The sequence below is a fragment of the Oculina patagonica genome, chromosome 6, assembly GCF_052425735.1.
Source record: "Oculina patagonica isolate OP01 chromosome 6, crgOcupat, whole genome shotgun sequence".
Classification (NCBI taxonomy): Eukaryota; Metazoa; Cnidaria; class Anthozoa; order Scleractinia; family Oculinidae; genus Oculina; species Oculina patagonica.
This window is the reverse complement of record NC_135763.1, coordinates 18,054,642-18,073,731: the sequence shown is the minus strand read 5'-3', so window position 1 is coordinate 18,073,731 and position 19,090 is coordinate 18,054,642. Positions and strand designations below refer to the sequence as shown.

At 38.9% G+C, this 19,090-nt stretch overlaps 2 pseudogenes; both read left to right on the top strand.

The window, feature by feature from the left end:
* The first annotated feature begins 1,451 nt into the window (after positions 1-1,451).
* Positions 1,452-3,317, top strand: LOC144656726 (riboflavin-binding protein pseudogene; annotated as a pseudogene).
* A 12,258-nt stretch (positions 3,318-15,575) lies between these two features.
* On the top strand, positions 15,576-16,088 carry LOC144657909 (steroid 17-alpha-hydroxylase/17,20 lyase pseudogene; annotated as a pseudogene).
* Positions 16,089-19,090: the final 3,002 nt, after the last annotated feature.

Below are 19,090 nucleotides of genomic sequence, written 5' to 3'. Positions count from 1 at the left end.
GAGGCCGCGGAATTTTCCCGCCATATCAATATTTTTCCCGCCATGTCAAAATTTTCTTCTTTTAGTAAATGCCGAAAAATGCGATCATCAGATTTAAACAAAACAGATGCTGTTTGCACTGACAGTTGCGTTTATTTTTAAGCTTTTTGTTTGTTTTTCTTAGTGATAAAAGCGATCACACGAGATTCCCACCATTCTAGTCATATTAGTCAATCAGATATATAATAGCTACCGTTTCGTGAGAACAATGTGTTTTATGATTTTGGTACAGCAATAGGGGAAAAGCATGTCTTAAACAGGATTGCGCCGTACAGAATTGTATGTATGTGGACCGACAATATGTCAGGAAAACCTTTTTTTGCCGTTTCCATTTTTGATTAGATCCGATTCCAAAGATGTAATAGACCGTAGTAGTCGAACCACATGTGTGCCTTTACTTTAGTTGATTAGCTAGCTTGGGCAAGTTAGAATTTGTGCTGATTAAACTAGTTCAAAACAACTGGTAGATCCCGTGGACATTATTTTCCTTGTGTGTCTTCAATTTGAGTATTACCCTAAACCATTTTGCTTGATAGTGTGCGTGAGTTTATTGAAACGTGAGGCTGAAAACGTTCTTATCAGTCACAGACACAAAACAACAAAGGAGAATCTGTGACTTGTTGACCTTTTTTAGATATTTAAGAACTATCTGTGACAGATAAATGCTAAATGAATCAAGTGCAATACAGCGTTTTCCCACAACTAAGTATCTGTCTGTATTCTTTTTCTGCTGTTATCGGAGGCCTATAACTGTTCAACGGCTACATGCTGGAGTGTACTTAGACTACGAGCAGTCCCTATTTTTTCGCAGAGTCCGTCAAGCGCGAACCGAAAAATAAATTACCGCGCGGGGGGAGATGGCGGGGCGAGACGACCTCCCCCCGCGCGGTAATTTATTTTTCGCTTCGCGCTCGACGGACTCTGCGAAAAAATTTTCGCTTCACGCATGACGGACTCTGTGAAAAAATAGGGACTGCTCGTACGAGCTCGGTCTAGAGTGTACTTTGAATTTAAGTGAAGCCTACTTTCGGCTACTTGGAAAAATCGCTTTTGATAAGGTGTCGGAAACAAGTCGCGTGACAATTATAAGTACAAACATTATCCGCCTGACAGAAATAGCAACGATCAATTAGTATGAATCAAGATGGACGCTTAATTACCGTGATAGTGATCGGAATGGATACCATTAAGGCATCGATTTCAAAACACAACTTATATATATATTTTAGTTGGATTTTGAGCCTTTCGCGTGAGAACCTTTTGTAGTTGGAATAAACCTTTGTTTTTATCTTTAACTAGCTGTGAAATCGTGAAGCTCAGCGCAAGCATTCACGACAAAGGTTTCTGAATTGACAAGTGAATCAAGAGTTTCGTATATCGTGTTGTCAATGTCACAACTTTTATCGAGCGACAAAAGTAGCTTTAGTTCTAGTTCAAATTTTAGGGGTGAGGAGTCTAAATGTTTCTTTATGTTTATATGATTTTTAATTTTCGATATCTTTACAAGCAATAAATAGACGTGAAAAGCGGTCTTTTTTCAAATAAATTAAACTCTGGAAAGAGTCACGGGACACTAAGCCCAGACCGTCCCGGGCTTTTGATTTAAAAGTATTGTCATGCATCGCAATCCTTCAAAGGAACCAGTCCATCTAGAAACACGAATCGCCCGAGGAGTTCTTCAGTCTAGTGATCAAACCAATAGGAACCTAAACTTGGTACTTAAGGTTGATGTTATCTCGAAAGGCAAGTCAATAGTTCACGTAGCTAGCAGAAGTCTGTGAAAAATCCCTCACGTTAGAAGTTTGAACCTCTGAAAGGACATGAAGATTGCAGCAGTGTTAGTTTTCACTTCTGCCTTGGTCGTGAGCGCCGAGTGCCTTAGCTTAAACGTCCAACCAAATGTCTTCCTAGTGATAACCACAAGGACGCACCATCCGCTGAAGAGTCCATGTCTGCGTGTCAAGCGTACAAAAGCGATTCCTGTTGCACGAGTGACTTCACCAAACAACTGGCTAGCTACCCGATCAGAAAAATTGGCAACTTCTCATGGACTCAGTGCAACAACACATTGAGCCGCAAGTGTGAGGCGTTCATGGTCGACGTAGAGTGTTTCTACCGCTGTTCTCATAATGCGATCTTCTGGCAGAATCCTCAGTATCAACCGGGATTGCTGAAAGCCCCTATCTGCGCGAGTTTCTGCGATGGCTGGTTCGAAGCTTGCAAAGACGACCTAACCTGTGCTAAGAACTGGGCAACTGGGTTCAACCAGACCGATGGGATTAACACGTGCAAACAGCCCTGCAAGAAATTTAGTGATTATCACGCGAATGGCAAAGACCTTTGTAACAACATGTGGGATGTAAACTTGTTCTACAAGGAAACCGACTGCTTGCAGTTGAATTTAACAGATGCCAAATCCAATCCAAATGACAAGCTGGCGGAAAAACTGTTCGGAGAAAAAGAACCCAAGCCCAAGAGCGGGTTGTCTGCCTTGACTGTTGACCTGTTCCTAATTCATATTCTTACTTTATTGTGTGTTTTCCTGGGTTAAAGGGCGCTGACCTTAAAGGAACTGTGTCACGAATTAATAGGAAATGACAATCAAATTCGGTGAAATATAAAATATAACCTCTTACAACAGCCAAGGGACATTTTAACAACACAGCAAATACAAAAAAAGGTACGGATGGCCAAAAGTGCCGAAGATTGAAACGGATTGCGATATGAGTTTTTGAAATACTGTTGGGCTGAACAGTTTTCAAAGTTAATCTCGTTTGCTTGAAACTTTATTTTTTTAACGCCCGGGAGACAAATTAAGTTTCAATAAAGCTATTAAGATCCATAGACGTAATTCCTTTGCAAACATTAAGATTCATAGTATTTCAGTTGGCAAAACTAAACTTCACTCAGCCGTGACACAGTCCCTTTAATTGTCTCGCGTTTTATTTTTCTTGTGCATTGAAATGAAAGTGTATTCGAAATTTGCAGGCTAAGACGATGTCTTATGTTAGGTTGCTTAAAATGCATGGGGGACTCGAGGGAAAAAAGTTGCTTTTGGGGGAGAGGCAGGGGGTTTTTATTTTTTTTTGTGCGTCCTGATGTTAGGTTAATATTAGTATGTACCCCCAAAAGAAAATAGTTATTTTAGGAGTATTGTAGTTTTGCTTCGTCCCTTACTGCCCATCAACGCTTATTTTCGCTTGTTTATCTTTTAAGCAATATATAAATTGAATGATAGTACAGCATTTTTGCTGTTTTGGTTTCGGAGATTCGTGGTAATAAAATTGTTGTTTTAAGAAATAATCCTTGAAGTATTGTTTTGAATTTAAAGACTCTTAGTTAATTATTAAATATTAAATAAAACAAAGAAATTACACGATTGGCCGCACCTCGTCGAGTTTTCACATCGCCGACGTCAGAATGGCAGCAAAAATAGTAAAAAGACTTGTCCTGTGTTTTTCAGCGGACTGAACAGTAGTAACCGTTGAGTAAGTATTTATGTGGATGTTTAATAGTTCACGTCGAAGCTTTGTTCGCTTTAAGCAGAAGTAAGATGTTTTCGGCTGCCATATTGATGTCCTTCCGCGGGACAATAAAGCGTTTCTACACTGAGCTCCATAAATTTGTGCGGAACATTTTGATGCCCTAGAAAAATGCGCCAGCTAACAACTGCTTTAAGGTATCACGGAAGGAAAATTGGCGTTTTCGTTCTAAGTCAAATTGTGTGCAAACCATCAATGGTAACCCCAATAAAGTATATATTTTCTGAAAGCTTATTGAATAAAGATTCTAATGAGGGATTTTGTTTGCATCATATAGCCCATAATAAGCAACGTCAGCATTTTGTTTACAATTATGATGTTGTGCAACTTTGGGTTTATTTGAGAACACATTTACATGAGAGCAAAAACTTTTATGTGGAATTTGATCTACATATATTGGTCTAAAAACAGTGTCTCAGATTTTCCTTTTCTTGCTCCATTAATTTTTTATGAATTTTTAATCTTAAAGAAGCCCTAAAAACGCCATTTTAAAGTTTACAAATTCATAAAAAATTAATGGAGCAAGAAAAGAAAAATCTGAGACACCGTTTTTTAGACCAATATATGTAGATCAAATTCCACATAAAAGTTTTTGCTCTCATGTAAATGTGTTCTCAAATAAACCTAAAGTTGCGCAACATCATAATTGCAAACAAAATGCTGACGTTGCTTATTATGGTCTATATGATCAAAACAAAATCCAAAATTACAATCTTTATTCAACAAGCTTTCAGAAAATATATACTTTATTGGGGTTACCATTGATGGTTTGCACACAATTTCGCTTGGAACGAAAACGCCAATTTTCCTTCCGTGATACCTTAAATAATTGCAAATGTAAATTCGAACCTTAATTATTTTTAATTTTGAACTCTTTACTATTCTGAGTGAAATGATTAAGAACACGGCAGTGAAAGATTCCACGCAAAAGTGCAAAAAAGATTCGCCAATCTTCAGCCAATCAGTAGCGCGGGACGCGGTTTGTCCACGCGTGATCCAGTTTCAGACTGCGTGACAAATTTTGCGAACTCATGCAAACTGGTCACGTTTTATTGAACAAGTTCGCCAACCCTGCCAAACATCGCCAAACATGGCTCCGTTGCTTGCCACGATTTACAATTCTTTTAGCTTTGGGAATGTTGTTCTGCTGTTTCTTCTGCTGCTAATGTTACATAACCTGATGGTGCTCTACGAGTTCAGGAACATGCCGCCTGGTCCGCGTTTAACGACTCTCCCTGTTTTAGGGAACGTGTTTTCCTTCGACTGCGGAGAAACTTACCGAGGCTTTCAAAAGGTCAGTTAAGTTATACAGTGCTTTTTTGATCAAAATTCATTGGACACGGGAATAATTCAAGTGGCAGTTTCTCTTAAAGCGGTCCATCGCATTTCGGGTCGGAAAAAAAGTTTTCCCTCAAACTTTGCCCAGTGAACTGTCTTAGGTTGTAAGTAAATGCAACGACTTTAGTTTTTGGAAATACGTTAAAATATATATTTTTAGAGCTCTCAACAGTGAAGACTGCAAAAGGCCTAATTTTGAGCTTGGCCAGAACGAGAAATTTCATAAGTTGACGAGCTCGCCGCTCAAAAACAACCAAACGCACCAAATTATTATTATTATTCCTAAGTTAAGTGGTCCTTCAAAAGTTGGAAACGCATGTTAATTTTGATACATTTTGAAAAACGGGTCGGTAAAAAATTTAAATATCAGCAACCGTTAGATCGCTTTTTGTAAACATGCAAAAGTATGGTGTCTTCGCCGGCCTTTATTTCACGAGTCCAGACCAGACCATTCTAAATTTCAACTGAATCCTACTAAACAGATGTTAAGAAGCATAGAAATGTAAAAATACCTTGCACTTTTTATCTTCCTTTGCCACAGCGACTTCGAAAATTTCGTGCTTATGCGAGTAAGTTAGCTCATTTGCATAATGTGTATGAAATACTAGCATAACCACGAAATGTTCGAAGTCGCTGTGGCAAAGGAAGATAAAAAGTGCAAGGTATTTTTATATTTCTATGCTTCCTAACATCTGTTTAGTAGGATTCAGTTGGAATTTAGAATGGTATGGTCTGGACTCGTGAAATAAAGGCCGGCGAAGACACCATACTTTTGCATGTTTACAAAAAGCGATCTAACGGTTGCTAATATTTAAATTTCACGGACCCGTAGATCAAAATGTATCAAAATTAACATGCGTTTCCAACCTTTGAAGGACCACTTAACTTAGGAATAATAATAATAATTTGGTGCGTTTGGTTGTTTTTGAGCGGCGAGCTCGTCAACTTATGAAATTTCTCGTTCTGGCCAAGCTCAAAATTAGGCCTTTTGCAGCCTTCACTGTTGAGAGCTCTAAAAAATATATTTTTAACGTATTTCCAAAAACTAAAGTCGTTGCATTAACTTACAACCTAAGATAGTTCACTGGACAAAGTTTGAGGGAAAACTTTTTTTCCAACCCGAAATGCGATGGACCGCTTTAAGAGAAACTGCCACTTTAAAATTGCTTTATATTAAGTCTACGATCCCGGGTGGGGGTACTCCCTATAATGGCCTATACGGGGAGGCTCCGGCCGAAAGGGGTACCTTTTTCAGGCTTCAGGTATACAAAAGGGTAGGGATTTCACGAGTTTAGGTATATGAAAGGGTATGGAAATCTGCCATTTAGGTTTTTAAAAGGGCCTTTTATTAAAATATTTCGAACAGACGCAATTTATGGCTGTATTCTTTTAAATAATTAAGCGCTACATGAAAATGACAAGAAAAAGTCCTGTTTTGAGTCCACGCCACATCTTTTAGGTATATGAAAGGGGTACCTTTTTCAGTTAAAGGTATACGAAAGGGGTACAATTTCTGTCAAAATGGTAAAACGTAGAATTCCGGTTATAAGCCCCCCCCGCTTAAAAGCCCCCCCGGTTATAGGCCCATCATCCTGGAAACAAAAAAATACATCCAGTTATAAGCTCCCCGGATATAAGCCCCCCTCTACCAGATGACAGTACTGAATAGGGCTAAATGTTGCTTTATTATGTGTTTTTAGCTTAAAAACGTATTGGCTCCTGATTGTCATCAACACTTCCGTGGCTCGTTTTGAAACGTTTTTTTTCATTCCGCTTATAAGCCCTCCCGGATATAAGCCCCTCCGCTTATAAGCCCACCCAAAACCCCTTACGAAGTTGTATAAGCCCAGGGCTTATAACCGGAATTCTACGGTATAAAAGGGTAAGGGGTTAGAACTCCGGGAGGAGCCTCCCCGTTTAAAATTTTTTGAGTACCCCCCCCCCCCCCCCGGGTCTACGATCAGAAAATGTTCTCAATCAGTCTAAATTAGAACGGAATGTTGGTTTGGTGAAACATGAGACTTGCATGCAGTAACAACTGATACAAGTCGCCGTTATTTCTATTTTGTTGAGATTCGTAGTAGGTTAAAAAGTAAAAAGTCACAGATATTAAATATAGAGAAGGAAAAAGAAATAATAAAAAACTACACAATTTGAGTCATGAACCAACTGATGATAAGCGGGAGTCTCGAAAACTAAGATCTACAGCCAATAAAAGCCTCTGATGTACGTAGACGTTCTTTTGGCTCCTCACGCGATCTTTCCTCCCCAATTCTCAGCGGACGACGTTCGAGGAGAAAAGGTTACGTGACCTCGAAAACAAAGACATTGGAAACAAGATAAATTGTTTAAGGTGTTGACAGGTTTAACATTACACGACTACTGCGATTTTGTGTAATTGACCTTTAGAGTTTTACTTTCACGAGTGTGTCAAAGATTTGCCACTTTTATAAGTAGGTAAAGTCTGTGTCCGAGCCTAAGTGGCCCATACAGCCGGAGCTTATCCCGGTTTCTGTAGCATTAAGCGACTAGGAGTATTGCTACTCCCCCCTAGATGGGATGCTAGTCCATCGCAGGGTTACCCCCCAGCAGTAAGTTCGCCGGTACCCATTTATACACCTGGGTGGAGAGAGGCACTGTGAGAGTAAAGTGTCTTGCCCAAGAACACAACGCAGCGCCCCGGCCAGGTCTCGAACCCGGGCCGTTCGACTCGGAGCCGAGCGCGCTAACCATTAGGCCACCGCGCCTCCCACTTTTATAAGTGATGATGGCTTATTTGTAAAATTTATTTCAGCGAGGGTTGGCTCTCGATCGTATGCCATTTGCTCTAAACAAAATTCTTAACAGTCGGCACCGATGGATTATATTGTTTCAAGAAAGGCAATATATGTATGTTCTTGCGTTTCTTTTGTTTCTCTTAAAGTTGACTTTCGGTGAATTTGTTTTCTCCGAGGATTTTATAAACCAGGTAATCTGGGTAATCTTTTACATGCAATCGTGATCATAAAAAGAAAAAGATATATCAATGCTTGCCTTCTAAACACGCTTCTTTGGCTGCGGATAGCTAGGATGGAAGTGGATTACAACTTCAAAAGTTAAGCCTGAACTTTTCTAGTTGTTTCCGCATGTCTTCAAAAATCGATATTTATAGCGGTGGTTTGTATTCTCTCTGCGAATTACAGCCAAAACACCTCAAGCGTTCCTGTCAAGGGTGGATTAATGACTCCATTATTAATCGGGCGTGGCCGATTTAAGGTTTACCCTTTGGTCGTCCTAGAGCGTAGTCTCCTGGCGCGGCCAAAAAGACGGGGATAGCTCGGGGTTGCTACAAAACCGCTACGGGTGACGCATACCGCAATGGTTTTCATTTTAGTTTTGACAGGAAATCGTTGCAGGCACACTTGGTCGACTTTTGGGTTAATGTGTAATCAGGTTGTGTTTTTTTGCTTCGGCGGAAGGACAGAGAAAAAAGCTTACGGTGCAAAGTACAGTATGGGGCCCAGTTCTCGGCCACTTTTGACGTAAACTTGTATTTCTTACCTCAGAAGAACCGCAGGAACTTGAAATTTCTCGCAGAGCTAGCTACATTATTCAGCTTTTTGGTGTAAAGCTATCGACCGGTCAAAAATTAATTTGCCCGAGCAATAATAAAAATAAAAGCTCCATTTGTGGGCCCAGTTCTCGGCCACCTTGGCCCAGTTCTCGGCCACTTTTGACGTAAACTTGTATTTCTTACCTCAGAAGAACCGCAGGAACTTGAAATTTCTCCCAGAGCTAGCTACATTATTCAGCTTTTTGGTGTAAAGCTATCGACCGGTCAAAAATTAATTTGCCCGAGCAATAATAAAAATAAAAGCTCCATTTGTGGGCCCAGTTCTCGGCCACCTTGGCCCAGTTCTCGGCCACTTTTGACGTAAACTTGTATTTCTTACCTCAGAAGAACCGCAGGAACTTGAAATTTCTCCCAGAGCTAGCTACATTATTCAGCTTTTTGGTGTAAAGCTATCGACCGGTCAAAAATTAATTTGCCCGAGCAATAATAAAAATAAAAGCTCCATTTGTGGGCCCAGTTCTCGGCCACCTTGGCCCAGTTCTCAGACACTAAAAAGCTTGTGCGTAATTATCTGTAAAAAAATGCTCAATTAATTTTCACAGTCATAAAATCACTCTGTAAACCTATTTATACTATATCGATCCCAAATTATTTTTATGATGCTTTGTTTTACTTTAGAAAAGAAGGATTTTAACGCGCCTAGTTGCCTATGTGCAGGTTCTGGCAAAACCGCATTGTGTGACCCGTGCATTTAGATGGTTTATTTTGCAGTGAAAAGGTCTTGAAATATTTAGGTGTTGTAGAAATAATAGACAAGACAAGAGTCAGCTCAAAACTTAGAGATAAGATTGAACCTTATTTTTAAAACATTTATTTCTTTCATTCTGGCAGCAGCAGATGAAATTATATTAAAAACCAAGCGCTAAGCTGTGATAGCGAGCAGGGTGGCCGAGAACTGGCAAATACGCAAACGTCGCAAGAAAAAATTTCGAAGTAAATTAAGACCAAAAAATACAACGGTTCAACGAAAAGTTAACTAAAGCAGAAAGCTGAATTATTCTACGTTTCACATGCCAAAAATTAGCTCGTATGGTGGGGGCTTTTGGATAAAATACGAATTTAACTACATCCATGAATTTGGAGCCGTAAACAAACAACTACCTCCGCGTAAACTCGACGTGTGAGCTTTCTATATCGAATTGAACGATCAAACTCAAGATACTTAAAGCACATGAATCAGTCTATCGTTTGAAGGAAATACCTTTTCTTTTTGATTCAACTGGAGTGTGAAAAAACGCGTTAAACACAAAGTGGCCGAGAACTGGACCCGGCCGAGAACTGGGCCGATATATTCACCATTGTGAAATTGCACTTACTTTGACAAGTTAAAGTTATTTTTGTAAATGAAAAAGGTAACGTCATTGATGTCACGCAGTGTTTTTTTTTTAGCAAACTAGATGGTTTGCTGGTTTCTGACTATAAATGGGGGTGTGATCTTGCGGTATATTTTTTGTTTCGTTTCCTCAGAAACGATACGGTATTATTTTGGCTTCGATGTGAACTATTTACACAGTGGGGGCTACTATCCAATCAGAAGAACGGTCGTAACCACAAAGTAAATAGGTTTGACCGAAGGCAATTAATTTCGAAAAAACATGTTCTTCAAATATCGGAAAGATATTCCTCAGCATGATCAAAAAATATTGACATTCGTTGCAAACAGAAATATCTGACGACTGCAATGGTTTTAAGTTTGATTTAAGCGATGTATTGGAAGAAAATTAGAGAAAGCTCTCGTAGCGTTTAATTTTTAAGTAAACATTCTAGCGATTTTCTGAAAGGGAAGTAAATTTCCACCAATCAGTGTTTGCAAGCGCAAACAAAAACGGGATGACTTGTCGTGTTTGCTCACACGGGAGGCTGCTATCCAATCACAAGAACGGTCGTAACCACAAAGTAAATACGTATGACCAATGGCAATTAATTTCGTAAAAACATGTTCTTCAAATATCGGAAAGATATTCCTCAGCATGACCAATAAGTATTGAGATTCGTTGCAAACAGAAATATCTAACGACTCTAATAGTTTTAAGTTTGATTAAAGCGATGTATTGTAAGAAAACTAGAGAAAGCTCTCGTAGCGTTTAATTGCTAAGTAAACATTCTAGCTATATTCTGAAACGGAAGTAAATTTCCACCAACCAGTGTTTGCAAGCGCAAACAAAAACGTGATGACATGGCGTATCTCAAACTAGATGTATCCAGAGTTGCGTGATTAGTGTCACGTGAATCGCGAAAGCATTCGAGTCTGCACGAAATGTTGAGAACGAAAAGAAGACAGTCAAATTCTGTTAAAACCTTTAAATTTTGTATGGACAATATCGTATAGCAAGCTGTGCGACTGCCATGTCGAACTATATTCATCTCCTTGATGTAAAGCTCAAGATTAAAATTATAAATCCCGGTTAAAAATCTGTGTATGGTAGCTTTTTACATTAATTTTCCCTGGTTGTTTACGTGTCAAACTTAAGTGACTACATGCATTTGATTTGGAAGAAATGGCATCGAAACAGTGTATTTGTACTTATCTCTGTTCTTCTCGACCAGCGTTTTAGTTTGTCTTGAATTTGACATTTGTTTGATTTGAGCATGCGGACCATGCGGTCAAAAGAAAATAATTTCATCTACGATTCAAAGTTATGCTTTAAGGTGCCATTTTTAGGCAAAAAAAGTGTTCTGCAGAAATAAAAAAATCATTCTAATTTTCATTGGATGAGTAAAAAAGGATAAGGTGAAGTCAAGCCCCCCCTTACTTAATTTGGAGAGAAAGACACATGCCATTTCCCAATAAAGAGAAATATTTATGTGTTACTTGAACTCTTGAAAGCCAAACTGCAGCAGGTCAGCTGAGTTTATGTCTCCTTTACATAAAATGGGCAGTAGGTGTTAAATGGTCTTAATGGGAAGTTACTACTGAATATAAAGTTCTTCTTTACATTCTTCACTCGCGCAAAAATTCAGCTAATTCAACATACACTTGGACCTTCTCCAAATTAAAATAAACCCCAAACCCACCTCTCCTTAAACATTACGATTTTCTCACACTTCCGCAATCTGGAAACGAAACACTATTTCTTTTTGAAATAGCTGCTTGTTGAGCCTGACTCCACCGTAAAACTTTTTTTTTATTTAGCAAGAACTGTGTCGATTTTCATTTCGAACAATTGGTCGTCAAGTCGTTTGTCACAAAGAGTAGAATGTTTGTACAGCATGTTTTGGAATTATTTTAGATTTGGTTAGTAAGACGCTTCTGAAGACCTGAGCAAAACATTGGGAATGTACAGTATTAATAGGAACTTGAATGGAATTTTTCACAAGTTGGATAAAGGTATCAACTGAAAAAAATGGAATTCAAAATGAGAACTTGGATTTTGTTGTAATTAAATTTTATCGCGGATTGGATGCATAATATCACGGCTTTGAAAGTCTTCAAATAATTAGAAAGGTTCCTTTCTTCCTTTTGATCTTATTGTTATTTTCATGTATTGATTATTCGAAAGTGGTTTTCGTTGATACGAAAAAAAAACGGGTTTTCACTGAATTGCTTGAAGTATTTTTAGACGTGATAATATTGGCTTAATCAAATTACATTGTGCACGAAATATTTGTTATTCTTTTGTCTTGAAACTTTGAGGAAATTGAAATTTTTGTTTGACAGTAGTGTATGAAAGGCATTTTATAGAACTGAATAAAAAATAAGAAACATTGATAAAGGTTATTTCAAAGATTTATTTTGCCTGATTTTGAAGGGTTTCAGGAGTTTTAAAGAGTGCTGGTAAACGGCTGTATGTTGTTTGTGATTACGGATCTTATTTAGTTTCGAACGCTCTAATTTTTGAAAGGTTAAAACAGGTTAAAACCGGGCGGTTTCATGAGTTTTTTGGGTAGAAAGGTACGGTGGTGGTAAAAAAAAAATGTTTAGAAAGGAATGACTGTAGTAGCACGTAAGTCGGAGGTTTGCGTGAGTCACGGGGTATAGTATGCGTGAGCTGGATTTCCGGCGTCATAACGGCATGTTTTGTTTACTGAAAGATACACTCGACGTTTAGTTAGCTTAGTCGGCTTGGGAAACTATTTTAAAAATGAATGTTGTAATAGTTAATTAATAGTAATCTAGAATTAACCCACGCTCGATTGGAGTCTGTTCTGGATTCGCGCTACCTTTTCGCCGCGAAGGAATTTTGTAAAATTTCGCTAGTGGAAAGAGGTACTGTAAGAACAGTATCAATAACTCAAAAGGAGGAACTTCTTTGTAGCTCTGAATTAAGACGTATGATAAAATTTTAGAATAAGAAACTTTCGATATATGGTTTTCATATTGTTTTTGTCAATTTCCTTTTGTGGCAGATTTTTTGAGAATCAGCTTTTCTTTCGTGTGATGACAGACACAGGACAGAACGAGAGGTGGATGAGAAAGATGCCGAAGATGAATAGGCACCGAAAAACGACAAGAACCGTCAAGGACTTATCTTTAGAGGGCGGGGAGTTTTGGCATACTGTATTTCGAGGACTGGACTGGACTAGTAAAACGCGGACTAGTAAAACGCAGACTTGTAAAACGTGGACTAGTATAACGCGGACTAGTAAAACGCGGACTTGTAAAAGGCGGACTAGTAAAACGCGGACTAGTAAAACGCGGACTTGTAAAACGAGGACTAGTAAAACGCGGACTTGTAAAACGAGGGCTTGTTAAGCACGGACTTGTAGAACGCGGACACTAAACGGAAACTAAACGGTTTAGCGAGCGAAACAATTTGTGTTTGAAGCTCTTGTGTGTTTCTTCGACGGCATATTTCTAGCTTTTTTGAGCACTCTATGGTCTGTTTTAGCGTGGAGATGTTTTTGCAGTGTAGCACATGTTCGTTCTGCAAACCCCTACTAAAACAACGGGATTGATGCTATGAGTTGTGTGCATATGTTTCTTTCTTTCCACTACTTGACGTCTGTTGAGTGCAGTCGTTTGTATTGCTCGCACGAGGTAGAACGGGGCCCGTCCTGAAATCAACAGTCAATCGTAAATAAAGGTGACGGGCCTACACGACTCCTACGTTCGTGACATTGGAATATTTGCCGTTAAATGTTTAAGTTCGGTCTTTCGACCTTATTTGCTTCTGACTTCTTTCTGAGGGTACTGTTTTAATTTGGGGGCAGTATGTGGTAAATAAAGGTGACGGGCCTACACGACTCCTACGTTCGTGACATTAGAACATTTGCCGTTATATGTTCAAATTCGGTCTTTCGACCTTATTTGCTTCTGACTTCTTTCTGAGGTTACTGTTTTTTTGAGACATTATGTATTGAAGAGAGCCGTAAGATGATTGTGGCCAAGGAATTCGAAGTGTCTAGAGGCGTTTTACAAGTCCGCGTTTTACTAGTCCAGTCCAGTCTACAAGTTAAAGACACATCAAGACCACCCCACTGTGAATTGCCATAGCACAGACAAAATTATAGTCAATATCTTATGTGTTTTTAAGAGAATTACATAAGAACCAAGGCATGTCTTGTCTTGCCTTACATTGACATGCAATAATTTGGAAATACTAAGCTCGTAACAGTTTAAGACAGAATCCATCAGGAATTTGAGTAACATTAATTTTAGTTACGCAAAAATTGAGCACCAGAATAATTTAAATCCTTGTGTTCTTTCATACCTTGTTAAAGGCTTGACATGTGATAACACCAACATAACACCAACAACAGTTCTTTATCAGTGGGGATTGAAGAAAAAAATGGAAACATCATCACACAGTTGACCCCCATGCAAAAACACTCCAGGATGTCACGGGACTGTTTGGTGTCCGTCTGCCAATTTCTAACTTCAAATTCCAATGTTAAATTCACATTAAATTTTCAATATTTCTTAGTTGTCTAAATTTTACTAATTCTTTTAAAAAAACTATCACCTGCCAAACATCCCCAAAAATCACTCAAAAAATTACAAAATACCGCAATACATAGATACATGGGATGAGTGAAGTTTCCTTGTATTCCTTGAAACACCAACAAGATATTTCCGTTTAAGGTGGCTGATAATGGGTTTCAGTATTTCCCAGTCCTTATACTTTGGTTCAGTACTAAAAGCCTTCATCAATTGCTATTACAGTAATGGTATGAAACAAATGTTCAATCATTCATCAACAAGTTGTGATCATTTTCTTGACAATAGTAGTTCCCCGGTAAACAGTTGTAGTACTGTCCCATCAAAGTGCAATGCCTGGAAAATACCGAAAAGCACACGACCGTCAGGTGAAACCGCACCTTACAGTATTACCAATACACTGCACTTTGCTAAGTCAAACTTTACATTGTCTAGTCGTCTACTTCAATCGTTTATTTGTATTGTGTGAGATACATTTATAAATTGAAACCATCATGTCATTAAGTAATAATGCAATCTCGACAACGTTCTAGATATTATATTATGCACACTAATACAGCTCATGCAAGCCCTGTGACTTACACAAACACAGTCGGACTGAGTGCTACTTAAGTAACTGCTTCGTGGTTTCTGCTGTACTGAACCCTGCCTTTCAAGGCAAAGCGCCCGATTTTAAGCTTCTCAAGCTTCTCAATGTTCTTGTTGCAAATTTGATTTCATTCTTGTCATTCTTTGCTTCAATATTCCAATCTTGAATTGAATATTTCAATGTTTCAACAACCGATAAAGCTAATAAAGTAATAACGTTTATATTTCCATAATACTTGTTTTAAATAATACATGACTAATACTGCTATGCAAAAATCGAAAACAACATCGATTAAAGGATAAATACCGTATTTACTCGATTAAGCGACAAAGCGCCACCCCCAATTTTTCGCAGCAAAAATATTAAAGAGCGCCGCCGCAGTGTCACCGAGATTTAGTGCTACTTGAAAATCCAATTAAGGTGTTGGTATTAATTTGAAGTCCACTAATAATGGTCTAACTTTTTTATTTTATTTTATTTAATTGCAACACACAAAAAAGAAAAAGCTTATTTACAAATCAATTGATACAGTTACTTACATTAGTTACATTAGTTGCCTTCTTGGTCAACTATCCAATGTACCAGGTGGACATTCAGCGCCAGTTAGATGAAGTTGTTGGTGAAGAGAAACCCTCTTTAGACCATCGCCAAAGTCGTCCCCTCATTCAAACAACAATCATAGAAACGCTGCGACTGGGGAATGTGACAGCTCTTTTATTGCCTCATGTCACACTGACCGACACAACGCTCTCTGGATACCGTGTTCCGAAAGATACCATCGTCTTTGCCAACACTGAGCCTATTCATCTAGATCCCCAATACTGGGAAAACCCCACCGAGTTCAACCCATACCGTCATATCGACGAAGACGGCAACCTAATCACCAACCAAGCCAACATTTATTCTTTCGGTGCTGGACGCCGGGTGTGCGCTGGAGAAGCCCTGGCTAAAATGGAGCTGTTCATGTTTGTCTCGTGGATGCTCCATAAGTTTACTTTTATCGCTGAAGATGGTCATCCACCTGAGGTCAAGGGAGCTTTCATCCAGTTTCCTTCTGCTTATAAGATACGGGCTATCAAACGACGTTGAATTATCGTGAACCGTCCAATTCATTATTTCTGTATTAGTATAAAAATCATATCAAAGGAACCATATCTTTCTTATATCGAAAACAATGGAATTGTGGTACTGCCCATTTGGAGCAGCTCCGGTTCTAGAAGGAAGTGCGCGAGCCCCTTTTTGGATGCGTAAGGATTCTACTGTTGAGTCACTGTTCATAATGACGTAACTAAAATGCATCTAAAGGCTCCTCTAATTTACAAAGCTTATAGCCAACAAAAAAATCAGTTTTACCCTTTATCAGAACATAAAGAATATTGTTAGCTTTTGGGCAAATTTGTAAAATTAACATAGTTAGGATTAAAAAAATGTTCGGGTTGTAGCCAGGCATGTTAAAAATTCGAATTCACTGGCTAAAAATATTGTTTTTGGACGTTTCAGCCACTACTGTTGCCTTCTTCAGCAAGATTTAAATGCAAATGTTCAACGGCGTCCTGTTAAAATATGTAACGAATGTGTGATAAAAACTAAATGAACTTTCCGAGTGCAACAAAAGCCTCTAGAGCATTCTTAATGAGTCTATGAATTCTTAATGCTATTGTAAACGTTTGGTAGCGCTATGTGTTCGTCTATAGCGTTTCTATCTCGCACAGAATGCCAAGCTTCAAGAATTAGTCGTTGTTTCCACACCGTTGACCTGTCAACAATTTCGACGCTCTCCAAATCTATTTGATGGTCGTTAAGCATATGGTGTTTTGCCAACAAAGAGTTTTTATTCAATGTTGCGATGGCCTTTGCGTGTTCTTTCATACGTGTTTTAAGCGCGCGTGATGTCTGACCAACATAAACACAGTCGCAATCGTTACACTTTATCTTATATACAATTCCTCTGGTATCCTCTTTCTCGATCTTGTCTTTTGGTTTTTTAAGTATGTTCGAGATGGTACGTATAGGTTTATGGGCGACCTTGATGTTGAAGCCACGAAGAACGTTTGCAATTCTTTCGGAAAAACCTTTGGCGTAAGGGAGGATAACAAAACCACGATGGTCGATATCATTTGTTTCTTGTTGTCTACTCGGTTGGCGCAGATTGTGAATAAAATTTGGAGGGTAGTTATTAGTGACGAGGGCTTTCGCTACTCGCTTAGTTTCTCGTGATACTCCCTCCTCGGTGGAAGGAATGTTCCTCGCGCGATCCATGAGAGTGCGAGCGACCGAGTGTTTATGCTGGGGGTAGACAGACACGGCGATCGAGCCATTTTCTTGTCTGGTTGTTTTGGTGTCAAGAAAGGCAATGGAACCTTCTGATTCTACCTCGATTGTAAATTTGATGTGAGGGTTGATTGAATTTAGATGTGAGTGGAATTCATCTACGCGTTCCCTTTTTACACATACGTGGCTGTCATCTACGTAACTAAACCACCATTTGGGAGGGTTAGGGGTCGAAGAGAGAGCCTTTTCTTCGACATGTTCCATGACAAGATTGGTCAAGATTGCGCTCACTGGGGATCCCATCGGACAACCGAAAATTTGTTGGAAATGGTTGCCTTGGAATACAAATGCGTCGTGTCACTGTTTACTTGCATTCCGACCCACCTAGCAACCGAAGTGGTTAAAGAGAGACTGGATTCTGACCAATCACTACCGGAGAGAACCAACTTGTCCATCCAAAATATCATGGCACTTCTACAGTTAGAACGTATCCTTCTGAGTGGAAGGATACAATCCTTTCTGAGGGGATCGGAGTGGGGTAGGTCACAATCCCCAGCTGAGACGTTTTTTTTTTTTTTTTTTTTTTTTTTTTTTGGGGGGGGGGGGTGGACGACCAATTGTTATCACAGGATTAATTGTTTGCGACTTATCGTTGTTCGATTGTTATTCCACGATTGGACAATGTACACATTGCGATACGATAAAATGAGGAAAATAATTTAGCTTTAATACTTTCTTTCTTCGGGAGGGATTCGAACCCACGAAACCCCAATCTCATGGAAGGTGCTCCAACCACTGCATGGGCTACCGAGGCAACAACAGTGGAGCGAATTTCATTTGTGTTTTGTCTTTATTGTTGTTGTTTTTTTACTCTACTGTGAGTTACTATATGCCTACGATAAAAAAATGCATTCGATACATTAGTTATGGAATTCACCACCCAAGTAAGACAAAATGATCTTGAAGGAGGTTAATATGCTGCCCTCAGATAACATGAGTTCCATAAGGAACTCACCAGCCAAGGAAGACAGAATAATCAAGCACGAGGTCAATATGCTGCCCTTAGATAACATGAGTTAATGAGTGATGGAATTTATTGTAAGTGTGTGTCTTAATGTAGAACGTAGTTCAAAAAAAAAGTTATGTAAGTACCACAAGAAAATGTATGAAGTAAACGTGTTGTTTGTAAGTATAACTGACTCAAGTGAACATTGTAATTATAAGTAACAGTGCGTGTGGCGTTTCCGTATATCCTATCGATGTAAGTAATGTAACGTGTTGTGATTAACAAAATATTATTATTATTTTTTTTTAAATATGCTGCTCTCAGTTAAGGAACTCACCGCTCAAGTAAGACAGAATAATCCAGCACAATGTCAATATACTGCCCTAAGAAAACATGATTTCCAAAAAAAACTCACCAGCCAAGTTAGACAAAATTGTCTAGTACGAGATCAATAAGCTGTCCTCAGATAACATGAGTACCAAAAGGTAGTCGCCACCCAAGAGATACAGAATATCTTGGCAAGAGTGCATGTTGCTGCCCTTCGGATAACATGAGATCCATAAGGAACTCACCTCCAAGGTAAGAACTAACAACCTAGCACGTGGACAGTATGCTTCTCTCTGATAAGATGAGTTCGACAAGAAACGCTCAATACTCAAGTTAGACAGAATATTCCAGAACGAGGTCAAAATGCTTCCCTCGCATAACGTGAAATCATAAGGATGAATTCCCTCAGAAAACATGAGTTCCATAAGGAAATCACAAGACATGCAAGCAAGAGAGAATAATCCAGCACAAAGTCAATATGCTACCC